Source organism: Nanorana parkeri, unplaced genomic scaffold (genome assembly GCF_000935625.1).
Source record: "Nanorana parkeri isolate BGI_ZX_2015 unplaced genomic scaffold, ASM93562v1 scaffold994, whole genome shotgun sequence".
NCBI classification, from domain to species: domain Eukaryota; kingdom Metazoa; phylum Chordata; class Amphibia; order Anura; family Dicroglossidae; genus Nanorana; species Nanorana parkeri.
Genome location: NW_017307262.1, coordinates 504,474 through 510,987, shown reverse-complemented (window position 1 = coordinate 510,987; position 6,514 = coordinate 504,474). Strand labels below are relative to the sequence as shown.

The following is a 6,514-nucleotide window of genomic DNA, read 5'->3' as shown; positions in this document are numbered from 1 at the left end:
CTATACTTCTCGTGTGCATGCAGCACTCACCACAAAAGACCAGCTAGCCAATCACATCCATTACATTAGGCGTCACCGACAGCTGTCACGGCTTGTGGTCACATGACAGCAGGAGATAGGGTCAGCGTGATGTAAAGGCAATATGTTCGAATCAAGCTGAAAACTGCTTATGAGTTATAAGGGAGGAGCAGATAACATACCCAACCAACATCATATAGACATTATATAGCCAAGGGAGGAAGAACTTCCCCTTCTGGCATACCATCTGTTGGTGGGCACTCATGGAGATACATGGGGACATGGTGCTTAAGTGCCTGCATCTATTGTGCTGCTCATGTGCGTGCGTGCAACCACATACGGGTTTCCAGCCTTGATTCACTCAACTCTCTTTTTGTGTCTCAATCCTGTCAGATCTCCAGAGCCTGTGTTAGGATTTATTTCCTGACTCATGACCTCTGCATCAACCAATCTTCTTGTAGCCCCCTCTCGTCTTCGCTTGGTTCCTTTGTATGCGACCCAGCATTCTCCAACCTTTCTTCTATATACTGCACAGAATCAGGCAGCTGCGGCTTCCTAATGAGGCAAACTAGGCGGCCACAAGGCCCTAAGAGCGGCTGACTAATTAGAGAGCTGCCCGGTGGAGGGGAGGGCCCAGTGAAATGCAGTCCGGCTGGCTTTGTACAGGAGGTGGAGGAGAAGCAGCGGGTGGCTTGGGGCTGGCCATAGCATGCGATCTGATGTTGGGATGTCCCAGAAGCAGCCTGGGGACCTGCAATGTATCCTGTTGGTACTGATGGCACTTCGAGCTGCAGGTAAGAGAAGCAGCACATGTACGCAGGGAAAGGGATCCTGCATAGTCCTCCTGAGACCCTGCACAGCCCACCATAGACCCCACACAGCCCACCTGAGACCCTGCACAGCCCACCATAAACCCTGCACAGCTCTCCTGAGACCCCGTACAGCCCCTCTGAGATCATGCACAGTTCTCCTGAGACCTCGTGTGCGCTGTATCCAGTGACTGACAGGTTGAGTAAAATGTCCTAAACAGGATGGGGCAAATTTAGATTGAGGTGGGTGCCCGAGTTTAGTCTTGCCTAGGGCAGCACAAAACCATAATACACCAGGGACTGGTTTTATGCTAATTTTTTTATGTCGAACATTGTAATCCACACTTCATTTCGAGCTTGAAGAAAAGAAGAATGAAGTCTGTTGCCAGAGCATGTAATTTTATTGGCAATATCTTGGAATCGTACTCACTCAGCGCTGCGGTAAACACTGGGAAATAAAACCAAATTCAGGACCCACCACCAGTGGCGTAACAATCAACATAGCGACCCAGGCGGCCGCTATGGGACCCGGGGCACAGTGGGGCCCAACCAGATGCCGTGCAGTCCGCCTGGGTCGCTATGGCGTCCTCTGCTGGTGGCTTTCACTGGGGGCTCTGAAGAAGAATGCACTGCTGTTCAGATCACTGACAGTAATCTGTGCAGCAGCGCGTTCATCTCCACAGAGTCAATGAGAGCCAGCAGCGGCGGTGGAGCAGGCTGGATCCGGCAGTGGAGGAGGAGGCGGGGCCCGTGGTCGGCAGCAGGGGAGGAGGCGGGGCCCGGTGACAGAGAAGAAGGCGGACCAAGCGACGGAGGAGGAGGTGGGGCCCATCAGCGACGGTGGAGGAAAAGGAGGCGGACAGGTAAGGAGTGCGACCAGCCCACCTGAGGGTGACCCTGCAGAGCCCACCATAGAGAGTCTATGGTGGGCTCTGCAGGGTTACCCTCAGGTGGGCTTTGTGGGATCTCAAGTTGGCTCTGCAAAGGGTATAACTAGAAATCACGGGGCCCCATAACAAATTTTGCTATGGGGCCCTGTGATTTCTAGTTACGCCCCTGCCCACCATCATTCCATTCCTCCGTCTCCCGATACGAGGGAATGAACAAATACTTTAAGATTTGTAGAGCAGATTAAAAAATAATGTGTTGAGAATTGATAACCAGACTATAGAAAGTAGCTTTGAATGACAAAATTCATCAGCAGACAGATGGTGCAAAAGTCCCTCAACCGCAGTGAGTTCACCGCTCGCTCTCGAGCTTCCTCAGAATTGTGACTGTCATCATGACAGGTTGCAGTGACACCTTCTTCCAGGGTCCAGCCGCAAGATGGCTGCAAGAAAAGCAACACCACTCTCAGCTGTATTCCTTCAGTTGGTTAGAAGCTAATAACTCATGACACGCCACGGATGAACAGCTTCTTAACATCTGGACAAACTCCCATCAGCAAGCCCATCTGTTTGACTGAAAAGCAGCAAATTGAATGTGTATGTTTTTTTTAATATTGGTCATTTTTCCTAATATGATGCCAATTTAGGCTTAATTAGGGGAGTTGCTATGGTTGTAAATGACACAGAGCTCTTGGCACCAAAACTGGAAGTGTAGTTTTGTTTTGAATAGAGTAGGGAGAGGTTATTTACTGCTGTCTGGGTCCCTAGTGGGGAGATTCATCCTCACTATTTGTTACCAAGACTGAAAGTGATAAATCCAAAATGTTTTGGTTGTCTTCAGAACGGTAGACAAAGCGAAGTCTTTCAATGGGGGAACCTTTTCAAGAGGGAAATTTTGCTCACTTTGCAGAGATTTCCTCAACTTCCAGATGTTCTCAGTAAATTACCTGCAGCACTCAATTAAAGAAGCAGGCCACTCCACAGAAGACGCGTGGCACTCACAAGAAGACCTGGGGTACTAAGTTCAGGACTTGGGGGAATTAATAGAAGCCCAGGGCACTCAGTAGAACACACAGGGCACTCAGTAGAACACACAGGGCACTCAGTAGAACACCCAGGGCACTCAGTAGAACACCCAGGGCACTCAGTAGAACACCCTTTACTGCTGTCTGGGTCCCTAGTGGGGAGATTCATCCTCACTATTTGTTACCAAGACTGAAAGTGATAAATCCAAAATGTTTTGGTTGTCTTCAGAACGGTAGACAAAGCGAAGTCTTTCAATGGGGGAACCTTTTCAAGAGGGAAATTTTGCTCACTTTGCAGAGATTTCCTCAACTTCCAGATGTTCTCAGTAAATTACCTGCAGCACTCAATTAAAGAAGCAGGCCACTCCACAGAAGACGCGTGGCACTCACAAGAAGACCTGGGGTACTAAGTTCAGGACTTGGGGGAATTAATAGAAGCCCAGGGCACTCAGTAGAACACACAGGGCACTCAGTAGAACACACAGGGCACTCAGTAGAACACCCAGGGCACTCAGTAGAACACCCAGGGCACTCAGTAGAACACCCAGGGCACTCAGTAGAACACCTAGGGCACCAAGTACTGTACATGGCTCAGGGCATTCAGCAAAAGACACTCCGTAGAACATCCGGGGCACTGAGTAGAAGACTCATGGCATGCAGTAGAAGATTCAGGGCACTCAGTATGTCAGAGACGCCCTGCGTATGCCCAGAGTGCCGTGCTCCCCTATGCGCATGTCCGGAAACCCATTTTCAAGGTCAGAGGGCAAATACACGCACAGCGCAAAGGCGCACAGGAAGTGACGCCCTGAACCCTATTTAAACAGCCCTCTGGCACCCATCCATTGCTGATTGATCCTCAGATATTTTTGTGTCTGTTGTTCCTGTCGTCCTGCTATATTCTGTTATCTGACCCAGCTTGCCTCGACCATTCTTCTGCCTGCTGATTGTACCCACTTGATTCCCGGCTTTGACCTCTGCTCGCTTCTGACCCTGCTTCTGGATCCTGATTCTGCACTGCTGTTCCTGATTGGCTTGACCCCAGCTTGTGACCCCTACCCAGCTTCTGTCTGCTGCTCCAGTACCTCGCTTCCTCCTGGTCTTCAACCATCCGGGCACCAGTGCTACCTTGTGTCCTCCTCGCCCTATCCTCATATCCAGGGAAGTTGGACACGGGACGCAAGAGACGCCTCCTCCTCCATCCGGTCTCACTCCAGGTACGAGACACAGTAGAAGACACCAGGCACACAGTAGTAGACCTGAGCATTCAATAGATGATCCAGGCCACTCAGTAAAGGACTCAGGGCACTCAGTAGAAGACCTGAGCATTCAATAGATGACCCGGGGCACTCAGTAAAGGACTCAGGGCACTTAGTAAAGGACTCAGGGCACTCAGTAGAAGACCTGAGCATTCAATAGATGACCCGGGGCACTCTGTAAAGGACTCAGGGCACTCAGTAGAAGACCTGCAGCAGTCAGTAGAAGACCTACAGCAGTCAGTAGAAGACACCAGGCACTCAGTAGAAGACCTGAGCATTCAATAGATGACCCGGGGCACTCAGTAAAGGACTCAGGGCACTCAGTAGAAGACACCAAGCATTCAGTAGAAGGCGTGGGGCACTCAATAGATGACCCGCGGCAGTCAGACTCAGGGCACTCAGTAGAAGAACTGGGCACTCAGTAGAAGACATCCAAAAATGATAATTCCAGCTCTCTGTGGATGTTGGAGTGTTAACCCACCCTATAAATTCTATCATTTCTAGAGGAGCCCTAGTGATGGGAGTTCTTCACACCAGTCGTGGCTACTATAAGTGATACCTACTGTCCCTGTGATATTTGTAATTGATATTATGTGGACTAACCCTTTAAGTCAGTTCTTTCTTTTTCTTTTTTTTGGCGGTGGGACTGAGCGTGGAGCCTTGACACAATTTCCTCACGCTTACAGCTCTTTGCACATGTTCTAGCATTATGTGCATTCCCATAATTTAATCCTAATCTTTATAATATATACATTAAAACTATATTAAAATATGTCCATGTGGTGCTTGATTTATGGAGTCTGATACATCAGTAATTAAGCACATTAATTTTTCAAGCTGCATATATAATTTCAGGAAATGCTTAACCCCGACATCTATTATTATTCATTGCGTGCACCGTGTGTAATTCATTTCTACATTTCTGTGTGTTCTCACACATGTGCTCATAATAAGGAGCCTGGAGGCTGCTGTAATCTAAAGGAGAGTCCCCACCAGGCTCAATACATACCCCCTCTCACCCCGTTCCCAGAGACAGCACTGTGATTCCAGGGGGCATATCACCCTTATATTAACTCTATAGTTAACATAAATTGAAGTGGACTTATCATCAGGTGTATGCATATGCAGTACATGGATGCTAAATATTGTGTCAGTGTAACACTTCCAGGTATGTATTACCTCTCACAGAGATACACAGTACTCCCTATGACAGTGACCTTATCTGCTTTTTTCCCCAGGAGGCCGGCATCATCTTTGTTCAGCCGTCATCCTGGGTTACCATCTAATTTCTGGGCTGAGTAGGCGCCGTTCTAACAGGTTGCTGGACTGCGTTAGAAATCTGGGCCGCGTCACTTCCGGTCGCAAGGTCTTAGTAGTTATAGTCGGCGTCGGTTGAACGTGCAAGCACAGAGGCAGAGTAAACATTACATCAGGTGTTTCAAACAGCTGATGGGGTCCAGAATTTTCACAGGTTATTTGCCTGTATTGTGCATGTGTGGCGCAGCCAGTGGGTGCAGAAAAATTACAGGCAAGGCGCCTGCGACCACATAACTTAACACATAATAATTTATTTATATTTCTTTTGTTACTATTATTATGTTTTAAGTTATGTGGCCAATTGACACCTCGCCTGTGAATTTTCTGGATCCACTGGCTTTGCCACACATGCGCCATACGGGTAAAGAGCCTGTGAAAATGTTGGACCCCATGAGCTGTTTGAGGCAAATAATGTAATGTTTACTGTGCCTCGGAGCTTGCGCATTCTGTCGTTACCCAGCAGTAATGCACGGATCCAGCCAATGCCCCCCCCGGAAGTGACGTGAGGGTCCAGATTTGTCACGGGTCCAGGATTCTAACAGAACACCGGTGTTCTATCGAAAGCTCCAACTCCTCGAGATCTCCAACTGCCTGACTTCCGGTTTAGTTAGAATTAAGAGCTTTGGCCGAGAAGGCTCTACTGCACGTGCGCCACCCGCGGCGTTTCCCTATACACGTACTACACAGCAATGAAGTATTAAAATGAACTAGGCTCAGACCAATCCAGCACGTTATTAATCTGAGGTGCCCCACTCAATATGGCCACCACCTGAGTGGGGTAACTCAGATTAATAACTTGCTGGATTAGTGTGATCCTAGTTCATTTTAATACTTCATTGCAGTGTAGTATGTGTACAGGGAAATGCCACGGGTGGCACACGTGCAGTACAGCCTTCTCGGCCAAAGCTCTTAGGTTGGCACAGCCCAGTTAGCAGAGGACGGTTTCGATCCATTGACCTCTGGGTTATGGGCCCAGCACGCTTCCGCTGCGCCACTCCGCCTACCTGCTCTTAGTTCTAACTAAACCGGAAGTCAGGTAGTTGGAGATCTCGATAAATTGGAAATTTCGATTGAACACCGGCTCAGAGATTATACAATCATGTGAATCCTGTTCTGTATAAAAATGTCACAGGTCAGCCCCCTTGTGACTTGCTAATATGTAACAATGTTAGAATCTGATCGCTGGGGGAGAGGAGACTGAC

The 6,514-nt window shown here is 48.6% G+C and overlaps 1 non-coding gene across 1 annotated transcript; it reads right to left on the bottom strand.

Moving 5' to 3' along the window:
- Positions 1–6,241: 6,241 nt before the first annotated feature.
- On the bottom strand, positions 6,242–6,313 carry TRNAM-CAU. The gene has a single exon. It is a non-coding gene; the product is annotated as a tRNA-Met (tRNA).
- Between the last annotated feature and the right edge of the window lie 201 nt (positions 6,314–6,514).